This window comes from Desmodus rotundus, chromosome 8 (genome assembly GCF_022682495.2).
Source record: "Desmodus rotundus isolate HL8 chromosome 8, HLdesRot8A.1, whole genome shotgun sequence".
Lineage (NCBI taxonomy): Eukaryota > Metazoa > Chordata > Mammalia > Chiroptera > Phyllostomidae > Desmodus > Desmodus rotundus.
In genome coordinates, this window is record NC_071394.1 from 25,687,870 (window position 1) to 25,709,150 (window position 21,281).

The following is a 21,281-nucleotide window of genomic DNA, read 5'->3' on the forward strand; positions in this document are numbered from 1 at the left end:
CATTTTTTTTGAATTCTTGTTTCTTCATTCTGTTCTGGTTGGATGTTTATTTCTTCATTTTGTTTCAAATCCTTGGTTTGAGTCCACATTTCCTTCCCTTCACTTTTGGTTCCCTATATATTTTTCTCTATTTCACTTTGTATAGCCTTCATTTCTTCCTTCATTTTGCGACTGAGCTCAATCATTTCTGTGAGCACCAGTGTTTTGAACTCTGCATCAGATAGGTTGGCCATCTCCTCATCACTTAGTTCTTTTTCTGGAGTTTTGATCCATTCTTTCATTTGGGCCATATCTCTTTGTCTTGGCACACCTGTTATGTTGTAAGGGGCGGAGCCTTAGGTATTCACCAGGGCGGGGCAACCCTCTTTGCTGTGTTGTGGCTCTGTCTGTGGGGGAGGGGTTAGAGAGGGAACAGTGCCGCTTGCTGGCTCTGCTCTAGCCCCACTTTCCATGACTTCCCTCACTTCCCACAAGCGGATTGTAGCCTTTCAGATGCTGATTTGCACACGGGTGGGTTTGTGTATGTTCTAGGACCCTGTGGGCCTCTCCCCTGGACTCTCCTGTGATCCTGAGAGTTTCTCCCACTGCCACAACTCCCACAGATTTTTACATCCAGAGGTTTTGAGTCTTTAGCTTCCCACACTGAAACCCTTAGTTCTGTGGTCTGTCTCACTTCCCAATTGTTCTTCCCAGCTTATTGGCCCACTAATGTGGGACCAACTGGTCCACTAGCCACCTCCTTGGCTGTGCATCCTCTCCCCCTCAGCTACTTGTCTCCTTCCCTCCTACCAGTCTGGATGAATGTTTCTTTAACTCCTTGGTTGTCAGACTTCTGTGAAGTTTGGATATCTGGCATTTCTGGTTGCTTTTTGTTTTTAAATTTGTTGTCCTTCTTTTGGTTGTGCGAGGAAGTGAAGCATTTCTACCTATGTCTCCATCCTGGTCAGAACTCCTGAGCTACTTTCTCCAAATCCTTGGTGTATCAGCACATGAGTAGATCCACTAAAAAAACATTATTAATAAGAACATTTAGAAAATAGCTTATCATTCAGCTGCCACTGTCAAAAAGTGTTTGGTCTGCTTCTTCACGTACATACTTTGGAGATGAAGTAGTAATACTTCAGCAGTGGATAATCCATTTTAGTAAAAATCTCCCCCTATCTCAGTGATGTTGTGCTTTCTGTGGGGTACGTCAGTCTATCCTTAGCTAGTGGGCATGAGCTATAATTAAACGAAGATATATTGTTAGATACACATGTAGGAGGAAGCATCATGATCTAGATACAGGGTGGGAAATATGATCACTGCTGATTGGAGATGAAAGAGGAGACATTTAAAAGAAATAAGATCCTTTTATAGAGCTTGTCAGGTGAAGAGGGAAAAATAGATCTGAGGACAAATTAAAAGGTCCTAATAAGATGACAGGCTCAAATTATCTCAGAGGGAGTCCACAAGTTCTGAGGCTCCATAACCAATGTAAAGACTCCTCTGTTGGGCAAAATGCAGACATGATCGGCCTTAGGTGGCTCTGGGGATCTGAGGCACAGTGGCTGCAGTTAGAATTCAGTAGGCTAATGTTTATTCCTTCTTCAAGGATCAAGGGAACTAAGAGAGAGTAAAGCAAGTACATACCTCCATTAGACATTTACACTGCATTGTAACACAGGCTTATATGAGAGCAATTTCTGTGTATAGAGGACCCAAAACTGTGCCTGGCACATAGAGAACACTGAGCAAATATTTGTTGAATAAAAGAGCTTGTCTCACAGAATTTAAGATCTTGCCATCAGAGAGCAAAGAGATCTTATAGACTGGTAGTTTCCAAATCTCTCTGGACATTGGAATCATCTGTGGAGTGTATGGTGGGGTGCTTTTAAAAAATACTGATTTTAAAATGCATAGAGGATATATCCCTGTACTCCTTCCAAGGGAGACAACCTGAAGATACCTTCCTAGTCCCTGAGATTGGGAATAAGGCAAGGATGTCTGTTCTTGTCACTTTGATTCAGCATAGAACTGGAAGTTATATCAAGTGCAATAAGACAAGAAAAAAATAAAAGGCTAAAGAAGAAATATAATTCTCTCCCTATTCACCAATGTCATGATTGTCTTCATAAAATAATCCCAAGAAATCTATGAAAAAGCTCCTAGAACTAGATGAGTTTATCAAGACTACACGATACAAGACAAATATACAAAAGTCAATTGTATTTCTATGTACAAGTCATAAATAATTGGAATTTGAAATTTATATGTTTAATAGCACAAAGGAAATGTAATACATAGTTATAAAAGTAGCAAAAATGTATAGGATCACTTCTAGTCAAGTTGGAGGTATAGGTAAACATGCATCACCTCCCCACACAATTACAGAAAAAATTACAACTAGACTACAAAACAAATATCACTCAGGGTCATCAGAAAATCAAGCTATACAGAAGTCTGACAACCAAGGATTTAAAGAAGCCACATTCATCCAGACGGGTAAGAGGGGCAGAGATGCAAAGACACAAGGAGAGGTGAGGAGAGGTGCAGGGAGGTGGAGAGGCATGGAGATGCAGAACAGGTGGGTAAAAATCAGGAGGAATATCTCAGGTGTGAGAGATCCCAGCCCCAGACCAGACCACCCAGCCCAGGGTTCCAGCACCAGGAAGATAAGTCCCCACAACTTCTGGCTGTAAAAACCAGTAGGGGTGGAAGGAAGGGTCATCTCTGGAGACCCCATCTGAAGGGCCCACAACTTATTTAGGACCTATGCAGACCCACTCCCTCTGGGATTCAGCACTAGGGCAGCAGCTGGAAGAGCACCAGTGGCGTACGGGAGAAATTGAAGTGATTGGCATCAGGGTGAGTGCCCAGAGACAGCTTCCTCTCAGGCAAAACTCCAGCTGCCAGGCAGTGTCATTGTCCCCTCCCCGAGCCCTTCCCCATACAGAACTACAGAGTAGTGACCGCAGTTGCCCTGCCTTCACAATTACCTAAGGCTCTACCCCATACAACTTACATGTGTGCTTTTCTACAATAGGCCATGCTACTAAGACAGGAAGTCAAAGCAGCTCTACCTAAAACACAGAAACAAACAGGGAGGCTGCCAAAATGAGGAGACAAAGAACTATGGCTCAAATAAAAGAAAGAACAAAACCCCAGAAAAAGATCTAAATGAGATGGAGATAAGCAACCTCTCATCATTAGGATAAGCATCAGGATGCTCAAGGAACTGAGTAAGGACCTTAACAGCATAAAAAAGATCCAATCAGAAAAGGATACACTAATTAAAATAAAGAACAATTTACAGGGAAACAACAGTAGAGTGGATGCAGTCGAGAATCAAATCAACAATTTGGAACATAAGGAAGCAAAATACAACCCATCAGATCAACAAGAAGAAAAAAGAATTAAAAAAACAAAGATAGGCTAAGGAGCCTCGGGGACATCTTCAAACATACCAACATCCGAATCATAGGGATGCCAGAAGGAGAAGAGGAGAAGCAAGAAACTGAAAACTTTTTGAAAAAATAATGAAAGAAAACTTCCCAAATTTGGTGAAGGAACTAGACATATGGGTCTGGGAAGCACAGAAAGTCCCAAACAAGATGGACACAAAGAGGACCACACCAAGACACATTATAATTAAAATGCCAAAGGTTAAGGATAAAGAGAGACTCTTAATAGCAGCAAGAGAAAAGCAGATAGTTACCTACAAAGGAATTCCCATCAGACTTTCAGCTGACTTCTCAAAAGAAACTTTGCAGGCTAGGAGGGACTGGCAAGAAATATTCAAAGTGATGACAAGCAAGCACTACAACCTAGATTACTCTATCCAGCAAAGCTATCCTTTAGAATGGAAAGGCAGATAAAGTGCTTCTCAGACAAGGCAAAATGAAAGCAGTTCAGCATCACCAAGCCATTAATATATGATGTGTGAAAGGGAATTATATAAGAACAAGAAGATCAAAACTATGAACATTAAAATGGCAATAAATTCACAACTATCAACAATTGAATCTTAAAAACCAAACTAAGCAAACAAGCAGAACATATACAGAATCATAGATATGGAGATCATTAGGAGGATTATCAGTGGGGAGGGGGAAAGGGGAGATTGGGGGAAAAGGTACAGGGAATAAGAAGTACTAATTGGTAGGTACAAAATAGACAGGGGGAATGTTAAGAACAGTATAGGAAATGGAGTAGCCAAAGAACTTATATGTATAACCCATGGACATGAACTAAGGTGGGGGGAATGCTGGAGGGAATTGGGGTGCCGGGTGGAGGGGGTAAAATTGGGACAACTGTAATAGCATAATCAATAAAATATATTTTAAAATGCATAGGGTCTTTATGTTCAAAACTACAAAACACTGATAAAAGAAATCAGAGAAGACTTAAATAGATTTATCATATTTTAAGGATTATAAAACTGAACATTGTTAAGCTGCTAATTATCCTCAAATTGGCCTATAGATTCAATGCAGTTACAATCATAATTTCAATAAGAATTATGTATATACTGACAAAATATTCAAAAGCATCTGTGGAAAGGCAAAGGAACTAGAACAACCGAGATAATTTTGAACAAAAGGAACGAAGGTGGAGAACTTGCACCGCTTGATTTCAAGACTCACTAAAAACCTGCAGTAATCAAGACAGTGTGGTGCCGGTGGAAGGGGAGGCACATCCATCATTGGAACAGAACGGGGAGTCTAGAAATGAACCCACACAAAAAGGGCCAACTGATTGCAAGATAAATGGAGAAAAATAGTCTTTTCAATAAATGGTGTTGGAATAATTGGACATCCATAAGCAAAAAAGATGAACCTTGACCTGCACCTGGTACCTTATGCAAAAATGAACTCAAAATGGACACTGGGCCTAAATAAAAATGCAAAACTATAAGCATTTAAGGGAAAACCTTTGTGACGTGGGATTAGGTAAAGAGATATTACACCATAAGAATGACATATAAAGAATTTATGAATTAGATTTCATCAAAATTAAAACTTTTGCTTTGTGAAGGACTGTGGTAACAGAATAAAAAGACACGGCACATATTGGGAGAAAAATAGTTACAAGACACATAACTGACAGAGGATTTGTGTCCAGCGTACGTAAAAGACAAACCCATTGATGCACGAGCAAATGGACCAGGTAAGAAATAGAAAACATTTTGAAAGATATTTCAATGGAATCAAATAGGTGGCAGATAAATACATGGAAAGATGCTCAACATCATTAGTTATTAGGGAAATGAAACTTAAAGCCATTACCCACTATTTAAAGAGCCTAAAATAAAACAAAACAACAAAAATCTAGCAATATCAAGTTCTGAAATAGAAATAGAACAATTGGAATGTTCCTATGTTGCTGTTGGGAAAGCAGTTTGGAAGTTTCTCTTTTTATTTATTTTTATATTTTATGTAAAATGTAATGGACCCATAGCATTATATTAGTTTCAGGCGTACAAGAAAATGTCAGTTCCTTATACAAGTAAACACACACCGCGGGATCCCGCAATCCCAGTCTTACATATTTACCCAAATGAAATGATAAGTGTATTCACACAAAATCCTGTAGGCCAATATTTACAGTAGTTCTATTCGTAATTGCCCCAAACAGGAAATAACCTGAATTTCCTTCAACGGGTGAATGGATAACCAACCTGTGGTACATTCATACAATATAAACGGAAGAAACCAACGATGCACTCAGCAACACAGAGGAATCACACTTGCATTATGCTAAGTGAAGGGAGACATACTGTATGATTCCATTGATACGACATTCTCGAACAGACAAAACCACAGAGCCAGAGACTACACCAGTGGTTCCTGGGTTACGGTTAAGGGAGGGCTCGACTCACAGGGCAGCAGCATTTTTGGGTGCTGGCCCTGCTTCGGATCTGGATGGTGGTGATGGCTGCACAACTCTGCATTTTCCCAAATTTGCAGAGCTGTTCCTTTACAAAGGGAACTTTATTTATTGCACATAAATTTATGAAGAGCCCTTCATGATCTTGTATTGTTCTTAGAATAAATTCTGACTAGAACAGATTTTATGTTCTTTACCCTGACTTGCACAGCAGCTCATGGTCTGGCCCTGACATTCTCTGGCCGTGTTTCACCCTCCCCTTGCCCGCTGTACTGACAACAAGACACCAACTTTCTAGAAAAATCTAGCGATGGTTTGTGCTGTCATTGTGGTCATGGAGCCGTTTGCTGCTCCTTGTGTCACACTCTCTCAGACTGAGGAGCGCACTGGGACTGCTGCTCCCCATCTTTCAGGTGGCTTTTGGATATACCCAATGGCACCTCACCTCCCAGCATACGCCTTTTGCTGGACACCCTGGACTTCCCTATTGCTTCCCGGGCACCTGCTTGGTGACCACTCACATGCACCCCAGGAGTGACTGTAACAAACATTGACCAATGGGAGCAAGGAGCCTGCAAATTACCTTCTCTTCCCACCACGCCAGTGCTCTTTCCCCTCACCTCTGGAAGGTGTTTGGAGCTTCAGAAGCCTTCCACTGCTTCTCTGAAGACCAGAATTCATCCCCGTTCTTTTGGATCCTTCTTCACCTGAGGCCTCCACACTGCCTCATATAAACCCACGGTGCTTCCTGCAACACTCCAGTGACAACAGGGAGCCGTGTAACACCCTTCCTTAGAGCTGCTCTACCTCTGTTCCTGACTCACTGCTCTCTTCTCTCAGTTCTTCTTCCCTGGCCGGTTCCACTGTCCTATAAGGTCTTAGCGCCTAACCTTTGGCTAGGGCTCTGCTTTCTAGGGAGTGCAGCCACCAGCTACAGCTCCACTGAGCTCCAACTACAGCTCCAACTACATTAGATTTCTTTGTGTTTTCAGAATAAGCTGTGCAATTTCTCCTCCAAACTAGGCCCTCTGCACGATGTTTCCTCTGCCTGGCTGGTTCCCTAGTGGTCCCAGCATGTTGCTATATGTGCATTTTTGATACATTTCTTATTTTTTTTTTTGTTATGTATTTTGCTGCCCCTCCCACCCTGCCTGCCATCTCTCTGTCACTGCACTGGAAACCTCACCAGATTCCCAGAGCATGGATCTTGTCTGTCTTCTTTAGGGCTGTATCCTCAGAACCTAGAACAGTTCCAGCATACAGGAAGCCCTCAGGAAACATTTGTGGAGTGGATGAATAAATACATGCTGTTGTTGGCCTCGTTAGTCCAAAATTTATACATTCACTTGTTTCCTAGACAAAAACTTTAGTTCGGTGTGGAAACTTGACCCAGTGCTGTGGTGAGAGAGCTGTCCCAGCAAATTAAACCTGTGGAAGCGAGAGACTGACTACAAGCCTAACGCCAGTTGTCTCAGTGTTGTTCCTTGTTTCCAGTATCACACAGTTAAGGAACATTTTGAAAAGTAGGGCCCACCTGGCTGGTGTGGCTCAGTGGACTCAGCGCTGGTGGGGGCATGAGAGAGGCAATCAATTGGTGTTTCTCTCCCTCTTTCTTCCTCCTTCCCTTCTCTCTAGAAGTAAATAAAATAAAATCTTTAAAAAATAAAAAGTAAAAAGTAGGGCCCAATATTCAGGCATAAATCTTTGTGACCTTGAATTAGGCCAAACCTGTTAGATACAACAGCAAAAGTACAAACAACAAAAGAACACATAGATAATATGTGTTTCATTAGAATGAAAACTTATGTTCCTCAAAAGATACCACCAAGAAAATGAAAAGACGACCCACAGAGTGGGAGGAAATATTTGCAAATCATATATCTGATAGGGGACTACATTCAGAATATTTACAGAACTCTGTCTTACACCTTAATAATAAAACTAATAAAAAGACAAACAACCCACTTGAAAAAATGAACCGAGGATCTGAAAGACATTTCTCTAAAGAAGATAAACACATGAAAAGATGACCAGCACCCTTAGCCACTAGGAAAACACAGGTCACAGCCACAATGAGACACCACTTTGCACTAGGACGGTGAAACTTAAAAATGGCAAATAAGTGTTGGTGAGGGTGCGGAGAAACGGGGACCCTCACGCACTGCTGGCGAGGACGAAAGATGGTGCAGCTCCTTTGGAAAACAGTGCGCTGCCCCTCGAAATGTCCAACATAGAACTGCTGTGGACCCAGCAACTCTGCTCCTAGATACACACCCAAGAGGAACAGAGAAATCCACCCTCATACAAACCTACACGGGAAAGTTCATAGGACGTTATTCATAACACCCCAAATGTCCATGAATTGATAAGTGGATAAATGATGTACCCATGTCACGGGATCTTATGTGTTCATAACAAGGAATGAAGTGCTGATGACCTGGATGAACACTGTACTAAGTTACAGAAACCAGTCCGAGCAGACTTCACATTGTACGAAGTCTTTGTTTTATGAAATGTCCAGCATAGAGACATCTACAGACATAGGCAGTTGTTTAGTGGATGTTAAGGCCCGGGGGCTGGGAGGAAGAAGGGAATAAGTGCTAATAGGTACGGCATTTCTTTTGGGGGAGATCCAGCTCAGTTCTAAAATTGATTATGGTGATAGTTGTGAGTATAGTAAGAACATTAAATTGTATACTCTGAATGGATGAATTTTATACTATATACATTGTATCTCAATAAAGCTTTTTTTTTTTTTTTAAGCAGAGATCATTAAAGCAAGATTTAAAAATAAAGAAAGTGGGTTTTAAGTCACTGAGCGACACTGCCACCCCAGCCACGGTCACCTCCCCACTGCTGCCTCCGACCCACCAGGGTCTTCCTGCAGTGTCCGCAGGCACCCACCAGCCCTGCGCGCTCCAGATCGCGGCTGTCCAGCTCGTGACCTGGGGACCCCTGAGGCCCACAAAACTTTCTTGGCCTATAGAGCATTTAAAAGATGCAAAAATTAGCTTCCAATATTTTAACTTGGGAATAGTTCCCATTAAATGTGCATTTCTGGCTTCTCTGAAAAAGAAAAACCAAGACCAAAACCAAATGGAAAATTTAAAAAAACCTTCCCAAGTTGATAGCCACGCTGGACCTGCATTTCCCATGTAGAAAAAGGAGGCTGCCCTCTGTACCGCCTGATGCCCTTCCCAGTCCGCCCCTGTACACCCAGCCCAGGCCACTTCTTTGTGTCTGCTCCTTAATCCCTTAAGTCCTTTAGGGACACTGGAATTGGCAGCACCTGGGCAGGCCTTTGTCCTGGCTTCAAAACCTTCCCCGTCTGTATCCCATTGCCTTAGGCTCTGTGTGATGATCGCCCAGGCTCAGGTTGCCAACCCTGGCTGTACATCACAATCTCCTGGGGCCCAAGGAAAACATGCCCAGGCAAGGCTGCACCCCCAACCAGTTAAATCCAAATCTCTGGGGACGAGGCCTAGGCCAAGTATTAAAAAACAAAACAACAAGCCAGCTCACTGGGTGATCCCGGTGGGTATGTATAGAATCCACAGGAGAATAAGTTTGGGTATCCAGGAATGGTTTCCTGGCCTCTCGGACAGCGCTGCTGGTCAAGCACTGCCTGGGGGAGTAACTGATGTGGAAACTGAAGCCAGTAGTACTAAGAGGATGGCTGCGGTCAGGCGAACCTGTTAACTTGATTTTGAGATCAGAGTTGGCAGCTGTTTAGGCCTAAATGAAACTGCCATTTCTATTACTAGTCATATTGAAAGATTTTGTCATCATTATAACAAACACGGACAGGTCAAGGTGACTTACAGCTTTACATGGCACCTTTTAATATTTTTAACCAGCAAATGTTTAAATCAATGAATCTAAGTTGCTGTTTGCACCTCTGATAGGTTCTGGGAATGTCTCTGGGGTTGACAAACACAAGAAGTTACAGTGGCTTTTTGACAGGACGAGAGTGGCCAACACAGTAAGACCAAAACACGTGCTGGAAGCCACTCAAAAAATACTGGTTGAACAAATAGACAAGACATAGGCTTCGCATCTCTGCAGTGGAGATGAAAGATTTGGTGGCATTCTGGAGTGGTCCACAGAGCGGTGGTGGGAGTGTAAGGTGCCCCCTCAGATGTCCTTCTTCCAAATTTTTGTTAAGCCATCCCTGGAGGATTCACAGAAGGCTTTGAATAGAGAAAACACTGGTCAGGCAAGAGCAGCCCCCTCACATCCTGTGACCATGTCCTTCCAAGGCCCCCTTGAACTTCACTGCAACCACCAGGGACCCCAGTCACCTCTCTCCACTTCACATCAAAGCCTAGCAGAAGGTGCTGTGGGTTGAATTTGACCTCCCCACGACCTGAACAGGCAAACGGATGGCACCCCTCCGAAAGTGCCAGTGCAGCTTGGCCAGAAATTTTGACGGTAGGCTAGGACTAGGGTGCACAATGTGGATGAGTCTGGTGGCTGCGCTGGGGCAAGGTGGGGGCATCCACTGCACCTGCAAACCCCGCACCTCAGCTTGGCCCCCCGGGACCCCAGGAGAGGCTGTCTGCCAGGCGGGCGCAGGGGGGAGGCGGGGTGGGCGGTTGCGAGGAGGGAGGCAGCGAGCGAAGCTGGGGAGGGGGGCGCGGCAGGCGGGGATGCTGTCCAGGGGGAGGCGGGCAGAGGGAAGGCGCTGCCGTCGCCTCGCCTGCGGCGACACAGACGCCAGGAGCAGCTGAGGCGGTGAGTCGCAGCGTCTGCCCTCCGCTGCTCCGGAGCCAGAGCGCAGTCGGAGTTGCAGCCTGGGGTGGGGTTGGCGGCGGGGGTGGGTGCGGTGGGGGTGGGGGAGTGGCTGCTGTGGGGACCCGTGCACTTGGAGCGCGGCGGGCGCATGGGTGGGCACGGGGAGCGCGGTCCTGGGGACCTGTCCCCACAGCCCTTCCCTGATTCAGTTCGCTCAGTGAGTGCCTCTGAGGGAAAAGAAAACAAAACCAAAGACCCTGAGGGTGAATGACAGAAAAGGAGAGAGCAACTTTGCGGAGAGGGACGCGCAGAGGAGCGCGGGGCAATCAGGATGGGGGCGCGCTGGGTCGGAAGGGGGCGTTCGTGAGCCTGGTGGCCTGGGGACCTCCAGAGCGTCTGTCCCGGGTGGGGGTTAGGGTCAAGGTCGAAGACACGGGCTGGTTCCTGGGCCTACAGATTCGGCCCTGAGAGGCCACGGAAGGCGTGTGCGAGGGGTAGAGACCTGGGAAGGGGGCTTTGGGAGCGTCTGAAAGGCACTAGTTGAAAACACAGGAGGAGGGGTCTGTACTTTGGACTCAGGACCTGAAAGATTTGCTTCTTCGGCCCTCGGGGACTCGGGAAGGGGTGTGCTGGGGAGATGTGTTTGAGTATTTTTCAGTACATACCGATTTATTTTTAGCTTCAGAGAAGCAGGATGTGCAAAGTGGGTTGTATCAGCCCGGGAGGGGCAGGAGGTCTCCCTGTCCGCAGGAAATACGCAAGTTTCTTGCTGCAGATGCTCCCTTCAACTTCAACGCCCAGAGAAAGAAAGCCATTTGGCTGTCTAAAGATCTCCCTGCCAGGACCCCTGTCTTCCTGAGGGTCCGTCTGAGGCTGCAGGCCAGGGCGGCCAAGTGTTGCACGTTGGCCTCAGATGATGGTACACGTTCTGTTCATAGAAAAACTAGTGCAAAACACAGGGGCAGGGCTGCCAAGGGCTCACTCACCGGTGGACAAGGAAACCACACAAGCTTGCCCGAAGTTTTCCCAGTTCTGTCCGATTTGAAAATAGCAGGCTTCCACAGCTGTGCTGCAAAGAACAGGGCTCTCTGTTGGTGCTCCTCAGACCAAATGGGCAATGCCTGTGAGGTTTTTCACTGGAAGACACCTGGGTTTTAGGGTCAGATGCAGCATGCAAGGGTTGCAAAGGAGAAGGGCGTGGTGGGGTGAGGGGGGGAGTATGGGTGCATGGGGACACCACTGGGGGCTGAGTGCAGACTTGGGGAGGGGATTTCTTCATGGGAGAGGCTCAAGAAGTGAAACCCAAATGTTCAGGGACCCACCGCTGGAAGTTGTCCTGGAGTCTCACTTCAACCATCCATGCCCACTTCTGAATACTCCTCTGAGGAGGGCGCTAGGAGAGTGGGCTGTGAGGGGCGGTTTCTGCAGCCAGACTGCTTGATTTGACTTGTGGTTGGAACGTGAATAGCTCCCAGACCTCGGGCTCCTTGCTTTACCTGTTTCCTGATCTGTGCCGAGACATTGGTAATAGAACCAAACCTATCTCAGGCTTGTTGTAAAAATAAAATGAGTTAACGCACAGAAAGTACCCCACACAGTGCTTAGTCAGTAGTAAGTGCTGCACAAATGTGAGCTTTTACTATTTTTGTCATTGTCACCAGTTAGTTCATGGCCTCATAACTTCTTGTCTGAATTGCTCCAACTGCCTTCACACCGGGCTGCTCCCAATCAGGACACTCTTGCTCCAGTCTATTCTCCAAATGGCAAGTAGAATGCTCGCTTTGGAAATGGAAATCTAAGCCTGTCATTCTGCCTCACTGCCTTCAGAGGTTTTCTGTGGCATTCAGGATAGAGTTTGGACTCCATGGAATTTCATGACCCACCCCGCTTCCTCACCAGCCGCATCTCCCAAGCCTCCCCATGATGGCCTCAGTCCAGACCACTGAGTCTCAGCACCTGTCACCCTCCCACCCTTCCTCGTTGGGTCAACTCCTGTGCATTCTTCCCTATTCAGCTGCAGCCACACTGCCTTCCAGCAGAACTCTTGGCGCCGAGCTGGCTGAGCTGTCCTTGCTTCGTGCTGGCCCGTTACCCTGCACGTGCCTCTCCCATCACTCTGCAGCAGCATCTACCTATCAGTCTTCCCTACCTGCAAGTGCCTTGGGAGATGGATTGGGAGATGTTTGTTGAATGAGTAACTGAATATCAGTCAGGCAAAGTTCAGTCCTTTTCCGTAAAGACAGGAACAAACATAAAGAATAACATAGAGGAGGACCAAACCAATCTTACATATAAAGTTTTGGGAAATGTGACATACTGTCTTGGAACCATTTCAGAGGGGTGTGTGTGTGTGTGTGTGTGTGTGTGTGTGTGTGTGTGTAAGGGATCAGACTAACAATGGAAATGTAGTGATCTGAACTCTTTCCTTACTTCCCTCATAAAAAGGTCAAACACCTCAGGTTTGGTGGTGGGGGGGTGGAGGTCCAGCTGTCTGAGGTGAGGGGATTTGGTTCTGCAGGCACAGGTGAACTTTGTGCCCTTCCTTGGGTTGTAGCTCCCCAGAGTGTGGGTTTCAGCTTGCTCTGGGCCTGGTATAATGAGGACAGGAACTCTCTCCTGTCATCAAAGCTCCTCTGTTACTTTTTGGGCAACTCAGTGTGTTCTGTGGGTGCACCTCCGACTAAGGCAGCACTTCCAAGCGCTCCATTCCTGGGCTCCCAGGAGCCCTACGGAAGGAGATAAAGCCGGTGCCTGGCGCTCTGGGAAAGCCCTCGAGTCTGGCTCAAGGATCCAGAGCAGGTTTTGTATAGCTGAGAGAGCAAAAATGGTTTTTACATTTTTAAAGGGCTATAAACAAATCAAAACACAGAGAAGAATATGTGATACAGACCATGCATAAAACCCTACCTAGTTTTTTATAGAAAAACTTTGTCAACCGCTGTTCTGAAGCTGAGAGAATTGGTTTCATTTTGCATGTCATCTTTGATTGATGGGTAGTGGCTGCCTGGGAACTGGGTTGAATATGACTCCATGGCCAGGTCCTGACTCAGTAGGAATGACTGCTGTGATCAATTAGTGATGGTTGTCAGGGTATGGGGTTAGGAAGTGGTGGCAGACAAGCATTGTCCTCACCGCCCCTCTGTCCCTGTCACTGCAATAGAGAGTATCTGTGAAGGTAGAATTCCAGAACAGAGCACATGAGTTGAAAGTGATTCCTGGAAGAAGCCAGGAAATTTCTACCACAACACTAAACAATCCCCATAGTTAACATTTGTCCATTTATTGCGTGTGTAATATGTATGTGCATGAAGATCTCATTTCATCTTTGTAACATTTTTGGGGAGATATTTATTTTAATTAGGACTTAGTTCTGTTGCAACTGTCAGACTATTTTAGGTAAAATAGGAAACATTATTTTGGCTCTGAGAACTCAGAAGGATACTTCAGGTAAGGCTTGATCCAGGGCTCCAGCATCATTATTAGGACTTAATTTCTCTCTCCATATTTCTTGGTTTGCTTTCTGAAGTTGTTACCATTTTTAGGCCCCATTTTATTATAGGATGGCTCTAAGAGCTCCAGATTTTTTTTTAAGATTTTATTTATTTATTTTTACACAGAGAGGAAAGGAGGGAGAAAGAGAGGGAAACATCAATGTGTGGTTGCCTCTCTAGCGCCCCCTACTGGGGACCTGGCCCACAACCCAGGCACGTGCCCTGACTGGGAATCAAAACAGCGACCCTTTGGTTTGCAGACCCGCACTCAATCCACTCAGCCACACCAGCCAGGGCAAATTTCCAGATTTTATGTAGTCTGGGTTTTAAATCCAGCCAGAAAGTGGGAGCCTCTCTGCCAGTATTGCTCACAATGATTGGTTGTGACTTACCAGCTTTGACTGGGCCCCAGGCCTGTCCCTGTGTTACTGTGGCCGGGGTTCCACACAGAACTAGAGCCTGGGCTTGGTCAGAGGTTTCATCCCTGAGCCATCACCTGGAGACAGGCAAAGCAGCAGACCCCCACCACAGTACTGCTAGCATCATCCCTACTTCATAGGTGAGGGAAACAGGCTTCGGGGCACTCACTAGCTTGCCCGAGGACATAATTTATGCACTTAGTTGTTTGTGAACAGAAGAATTTAAAGTGAGTTTAACATGAAGCTCTATTCTTTTATTTCTGAAGGTATAGCAGACTAACTTCCAGAAATGTTATGTGCTGACAGGCTAGATGATGTGAGAAAGGAAGAAGACATAGACTTCTTTGGCTGGAATTTTACTCACTTATTCAATCAATTATTTTGAGCAGTTTCTACATGCTCAACATCCTGTTAAGCTCTAGGGGTATAGGGTGAATAAGATCTAGTTCCCTATCTTTAAGGAACTTGTATTCTAATATGGAAGTACAAGACATAACTAGGGGACAGACTGACTGGAAATATGGGGGCGGAAGTGCAGGAGCAGAGCCCCCTCAGTGGAGACAATGACCTTCTGGTTTGTTTACTGACATATCCCCACTACAGTGCTTTGTGCAAGAGTCGAGCGATAAATATTTCTTGAATACATTATTTGTTTTTGTTGTGGCTAAGCATACACGGCATAAACATTTCTATGTTAATCATATCCTTTAACTGTGGCACTAAGTACAGTAAGTACATTCACGTCATCGTGCGGCTGTCCCCATCCGTCTCCAGAATGTTTTAATCGTTCCAAACTGAAACTCCACACCCGTTACACAAAAACTATCCATCTACCCTGCCGCCCAGCCCTGGCAACCACCATTCATTTTCCTTCCCGTCTCCGTGAATTTGCCTCCTCTAGGTACATTACATAAATGAAATCGTCCAAGTTTGTCCTTTTGTGCCTGGCTTATTCCACTTAGCATGTCTTCAAGGTTTGCTCATATCACAGTATGTGTTAGAATTTCCTTCCTTTATAAAGCTGAATAATATTCTATCATATGTGTATACCCCCTTTTAAAAGTTTTTTTAAATTATATTTTATTGATTATGCTATTGCAGTTGTCCCAATTTTCCTCTTTGCCTCCCTCCACCCTGCAACCCCGACTCCCTCAGGCAATCCCCACACCATTGTTCATGTCCATCGGTCATGTGTGGAAGTTCTTTGGCTACTCCATTTCCTACATTGTACTCTATATCGCCATGGCTACTCTGTAACCACCTATTTGTATTTCTTAATCCTCTTACCTATTCACCCATTCCCTTACCTCCCACCCCATCTGGCAACCATCAGAATGCTCTCCGTATCCATGATTCTGTCTCTATTCTTCTTGCTTGTTTAGTTTGTTTTTTAGATTCAATTATTGATAGATATGTATATATTGTCATTTTATTGTTCCTAGTTTTGATCTTCTTTTTCTTAAGTAAATCCCTTTAACATTTCATATACCAGTGGTTTGGTGATCATGAAATCCTTCAGTTTTACTTGTTTGGGAAACTCTTTATCACCCTTTAATTCTAAATGATATCTCTGTTGGATAGAACAATCTTAGCTGTGGGTCCCTGACTTTCATGACTTTGAATATTTCTTGCCAATCCCTTCTAGCCTACAAAGTTTCTTTGAGAAATCAGCTGACAGTCTTATTGGAACTCCCCTGTAGGTAATTAATTGTTTTTGCTGCTTTTAGGATTCACTCTTTGTATTTAGTCTTTGGCATTTTAATTATGATGTGTCTTGGAGTGGGCCCGTTTGTATCCATCTTGTTTGGACTCTCTGTGCTTCCTAGACTTGCATGTCTGTTTTTTCACCAAATTAGGGAGGTTTTCTTTCATTATTTTTTCAAACAGATTTCTAATTTCTTGCTCTTTCTCTTCTCCTTCTGGCACCCCTATGATGTGAATGTTGGTATGCTTGAAGTTGTCCCAGAAGCTGCTTACACTATCCTCATTTTTTTTTTTTTTTGGATTCTTTTTTCCGTATTCTTGTTCTGCTTGGTTGTTTTCTGCTTCCTTATGTTCCAAATCATTGATTTGATTCTTAGTTTCATTCACCCTACTGTTGTTTCTCTGTAAATTGTTCTTTATTTCAATGATGTATCCTTCATTTTTTAATGGATTCTTTTTATGCTATTGAGGTCCTCACTAAGTTTCTTGAGCATCTATAACCAGTGTTTTGAACCCTGCATCTGGTAGATTGCTTATCTCCATTTTGTTTGTTTGTTTATTTATTTATTTATTTTTGGAGTTTTGATCTGTTCTTTCATTTGGGCTGTGATTCTTTTTCTCCTCATTTTGGCAGCCTCCCTGTGTTTGTTTCTGTGTATTAGGTAGAACTGTTATGACTCCCTATTTGTACTTCTTAATCCCCTTACCTCTCAGCCATTTCCCTATTCACCCATGCCATCTGGCAACCATCAAAATGCTCTTGGTATCCATGATTCTGTCTCACGTAGTAGGTGTCCTGTAGGGTTTTGTGGCACAGCATCCGCTATCACCCAAGCTGGGTACTGAAGGTGTGTCCTTCATGTGGGCTGAGTACATCCTCCTCTTGTAGTTGAGCCATGATTACTGTTGGCAGGTCCAAGAGAGGGATTTAGTCAGGCTAGTCAGCTGCAAGGACTGGCTATGACCACTGACCACCAATCACCTGCATGGAGGACCAGCTGTGCAGGGGCAGAGTGGTGGTGCTCCTACATGGTCTGTAGCTGCCCACTAGGTGCACAGCCCTGGGGTTTCCTGGGTGATGCAGGCCAAGATCAGCCCCAACCTGTGTTCTGCCTGGGGCTACCCTTCATGAGCTATAAAGCAGTCTGAGATGGCTGCTACTTGTGCTGGGCTTGAAGATTCCCAGCCAAAGCCAAGTTGTGAATCTAGGCTGGCTGCTACTAGTGCCATGCCTGGGGCCACTTAGCAAGAGGTACAGGGGCTGGGGGCTTATTGAGGCCAGCTGCTTCTTGTTTGAAAGGATTTAGTAAGTTGTGAAGTGTGAGCCAAAACTAGCCATTTATATGGAAAAACCACTGTTAACAGCTATAAGTTGGGTGGGATGGAGCCTCAGGGGATCTCCAGGGCAAGGCAAACAGTGTTAGCCAGGTTGATGGAGTGTCTGATATGGCACCTGGCTTCTGGCTCTGTGGCTTTGTCGGGGGAGGATTCAGAAAAGGGACAATGGCCTCTGCCCCCTTGCTGTCTGGGAGTAAACTGTCTCCCAGCTCTTGCCTTGATGCCAGATAATTCACTTCCTCCCTGTATGCCACTGATGCCTTTCAAGCTGCTACCCTGGTGCTGGAGCTCGTAGGGAGTCAGTCTTTGTGTGGGTTCTTTAAGATGAACTGCTTGGGACTCCAGAAGTTTCTTCCACTGACTCAATCCCTGCTGGCGTTTGCAGCCTGAAGTTATGGGGACTTATCTTCTTGGCCCTGGAACCCTGTGCTGGGGCGCCTGGAGTAGGGCAAGGACACCTCACTCCTGAGATATCCCTCCTGAATTTTTATCCACCACACATGGATGTAGGACCAGCACGTTCTGCGTCTCCACCCCTTCTGCCAGTCTGGATGGATGTTATTTCTTTAATTCCATGGTCGTCAGACTTCAACTCAACTCAATTTCTGACATTTTGGAGTCATTGTTATTCTATAATTTAGTTGTAATTTTGATGTGGTTCTGTAAAGAGGTGAGCAGTGTTTGTTTGCCTATGCTGCCATCTTGACTGGAAGTCTTTCCATTTTTTTAATCCATTCATCTGTGGTGGGCACATGGGTTGCTTTCACCTTTTGGCTATTGTGAATAATGCTGCTATGAACATGGATGTGCAAGTATTAGTTCAAGTTTCTGCTTTTAATTCTTTTGGGTATATATCCAGAAGCAGACTTGTTGTAGCATATGGTAATTTTATGTTTAATTTTTGAGGAACTGCCGTACTGTTTTCTACTGCAGCTGCACCATTTGACATACCCACCAGCAAAAGACAAGGATCCAGTTTTTCTACATCCTTGCTAACACTTGCTATTTTTGGTTTTTAAACAATTAATAGCCATCCTAGTGGGTGTGAAATGTTTAATACATTCTGTCAGGATTAAATTGTGAGGGGTAGTGATAGAGTCTGAATTTCATTCAGAGACGTGTGAGTAGCTATTGAGTATTTGTTGAACGTGGCAACGGCTTGATCCGAAAGATCCTGACATTAGAGAGAAAGGGGAGAAGAGGAAAGTAGAAGAGGAGTTAGGTGGTTATTTTAATTATCTAGATGAAAGAGAACCTAATTGTTTTCTGCACATCTATATAGCTGAGGATATTTTCTTTTTATCACTGCACTAAATGGTATTGGACCTGGGAGGAAAGGTAAATAAGGCACTGAGCTATCTCATGGCCAAGGATGCTTCAGACAAATTGACAGCTGTTGCTAATAATAACAATAATGATTGCAAATGCTTTTCTGTACTTCCTCTGAACAAGGCCGTGTCCTAAATACTAAGTATTAATTCAATAAAGGCACTATTTAAAAGGGAAATCACCAAGAGTGGCTAGCAATCCATGCAAGCCTCCATGTTCCCAGCCCTGACACTGACGTGACAGAGCAGGTTCTGGAATTGGTCCTCAGTAGGGGAATAGAGCCACTGCCAAATTGTGCCCTGACAAGAAGGCGCCAGGTGAATGCCTCTCTAGCCACTCTTGTTTCCCACCTCTGATCTTCTGCTGGTGCCTCCCAATTGGCTAAACCAACCAGAAGCCAGAGGGCAAGAAAGCTTGTTGATGTTGGGATTACCTTGTACAAAGAAAACAGCCACTTGGGTCCCAGAGCAGAGTGGAGGGGAAGGAGGGTGGATCTGGAGGGGCCAGCAGAGAGAGTCCAGCATTAAGGGGCATTATGATATATTTATTTTACACATATGGGAACTGAAGCATCAAGTAGTCATATGACCTATCCAAAGTCAGTAACTAGTAACTTGTGAAGCTGGACTTTGAACCCAGGAACATTTTCTTTTTCTGTGTATCTGAAATGTTGGGTTTTCCCCAAACCTGTATGTTTTGGTTTTTTGAGAATAATCTAATTTGTACCAACTTAGCTTGGCTGTCAAAATGTGTAAGTGATTGCTCAGAATTGCTCTTTTGTTCCCTAAATAACATGTATTTTCATAGCTGTTTGATTGTGTTTAGATAAAAATATTTCCTATGTAATTGAAGCGGGTGACACTATGTCCCCGAAACCCATGTGAAAAAGATGGAGACTTGTTTTGTTTTGCTTTAAGTCAAGAGTTCCAAAGGAGTTGCCAGTGTGCCCTTGGGCTGCGTTGCAAGAACAGTGTTCAGGACAAGAGGGAGAGTGGTTCCCCCTGTCCTATCCTGGCTGGATGGAATGCAGAAAACGGTGTCCAGTGTGGGATGGAGCCCACCTCCCTGAGGCATGGCTGAGGGGCTCTCTAGCTCAAAAGGGCTGTGTGGGAGCTGGGTGACTGTGATCTCCAAATACATGAAGCACTGCATTGGGGAGAAGACCTGCTCTGGGGCCAGAACCAGGGCCACTGTGGAGCAGGTTGGGCTGTTGGGGAAGGCCTCATACTTTCCATTCCAGGAGGCTGTGACGCTGAGGCCATGGGTGAGAAATGTGGTTGAGGGCTTGTGTTTATTTCTGGTGGCTGCTGTAACAAATATAACATGCTGGTGGCTTTAAATAACAGAAATTAAGTTTTTCACCAATCTGGAGGCCAGAAGTCTGAAATCAAGATATCAGCAGAGCAAAGCCCCCAGAAGCCTTGGGGGAGAATTCTTTACTTGCCTCTTCCAGCTTCTGGTGGACATCGGTATTTTGGGCTCAGGGAGACATCACTCCTCCCTCTGCCTTCATGGTCATGTGGCCCCCTCCTCCGCTCTGTGTGTCTCCTTTAAGTACACTAGTCACTGGCTTTAGGGCACACCTTAATTACATCTGCAAAGATCCTTTTTCCAAACAAGGTCACATTCACCTGATATCTTTTGGGGGGCACCATTCACCCTACTACAGGGCTCATAATTGTAGCTTGCAGGCCTTGGGCCTCTGATTCTGTTATGATGCCCCTAGACTTGATAAATCACATGGATTCTAAGTGTCTTGACACAGTAGAGGCTTTGTAAATGCTCTTGATTTGATCTATTAAAATTTTATTCTATTTTTTGTTGTTGTTTTTAAGACTTTATTTACTTGTTTTTAGAGAGAGGGGAAGGAAGGGAGAAAGAGAGGGAGAGAAACATCAATATGTGATTGTCTTTTGTGTGCCCCACATTGAGGACCTGGCCCACAACCCAGGCATGTGCCCTGACTGGGAATTGAACTTGTGACCCTTTGCTTCATAGGTTGGCACTCAATCCACTGAGCCACACCAGCCAGGGCAATTTTTATTCTAACTTTAAACAACAAATCAAACAAGATACTTATAATCAACCCCCCCTTATTTCTGAAATGAAGGGGTGAATGGAAGAGGCCATCAAAAACTAGCATGATCTCTGCCTGGGCTGGAGCTTTCTGTGCTTTGCTTTGCCCAACAGCCTTGGAGGCAATGAATGGGAGAAAGGGCAGCCACTGGCCCTGTTCTGGCTCCTCGCTTGGGGCTCTCCCGGCTTCTGTAAGACTAGAATTACTCAGAGGAAGGCTAGATGTTGGAAACTTTCAGGAAAGAAAAGCAGAAGCACTATAGGCTGTACTTTCTAGGCTTTCAGAAACCATTGGCTTACAAATATGGTTCACAAATGCCAC

General features: G+C 44.8%; 1 protein-coding gene across 1 annotated transcript in view; it reads left to right on the forward strand.

Moving 5' to 3' along the window:
- Positions 1 to 10,522: 10,522 nt before the first annotated feature.
- The window catches only part of NCALD (neurocalcin delta), a 337,075-nt gene continuing 326,316 nt past the window's right edge, over positions 10,523 to 21,281 (forward strand). The window contains exon 1 of the mRNA XM_053929493.1: positions 10,523 to 10,602. The gene's annotated coding sequence lies outside the window, so the exon portion shown is untranslated. The remainder of the gene's footprint in view (positions 10,603 to 21,281) is intronic.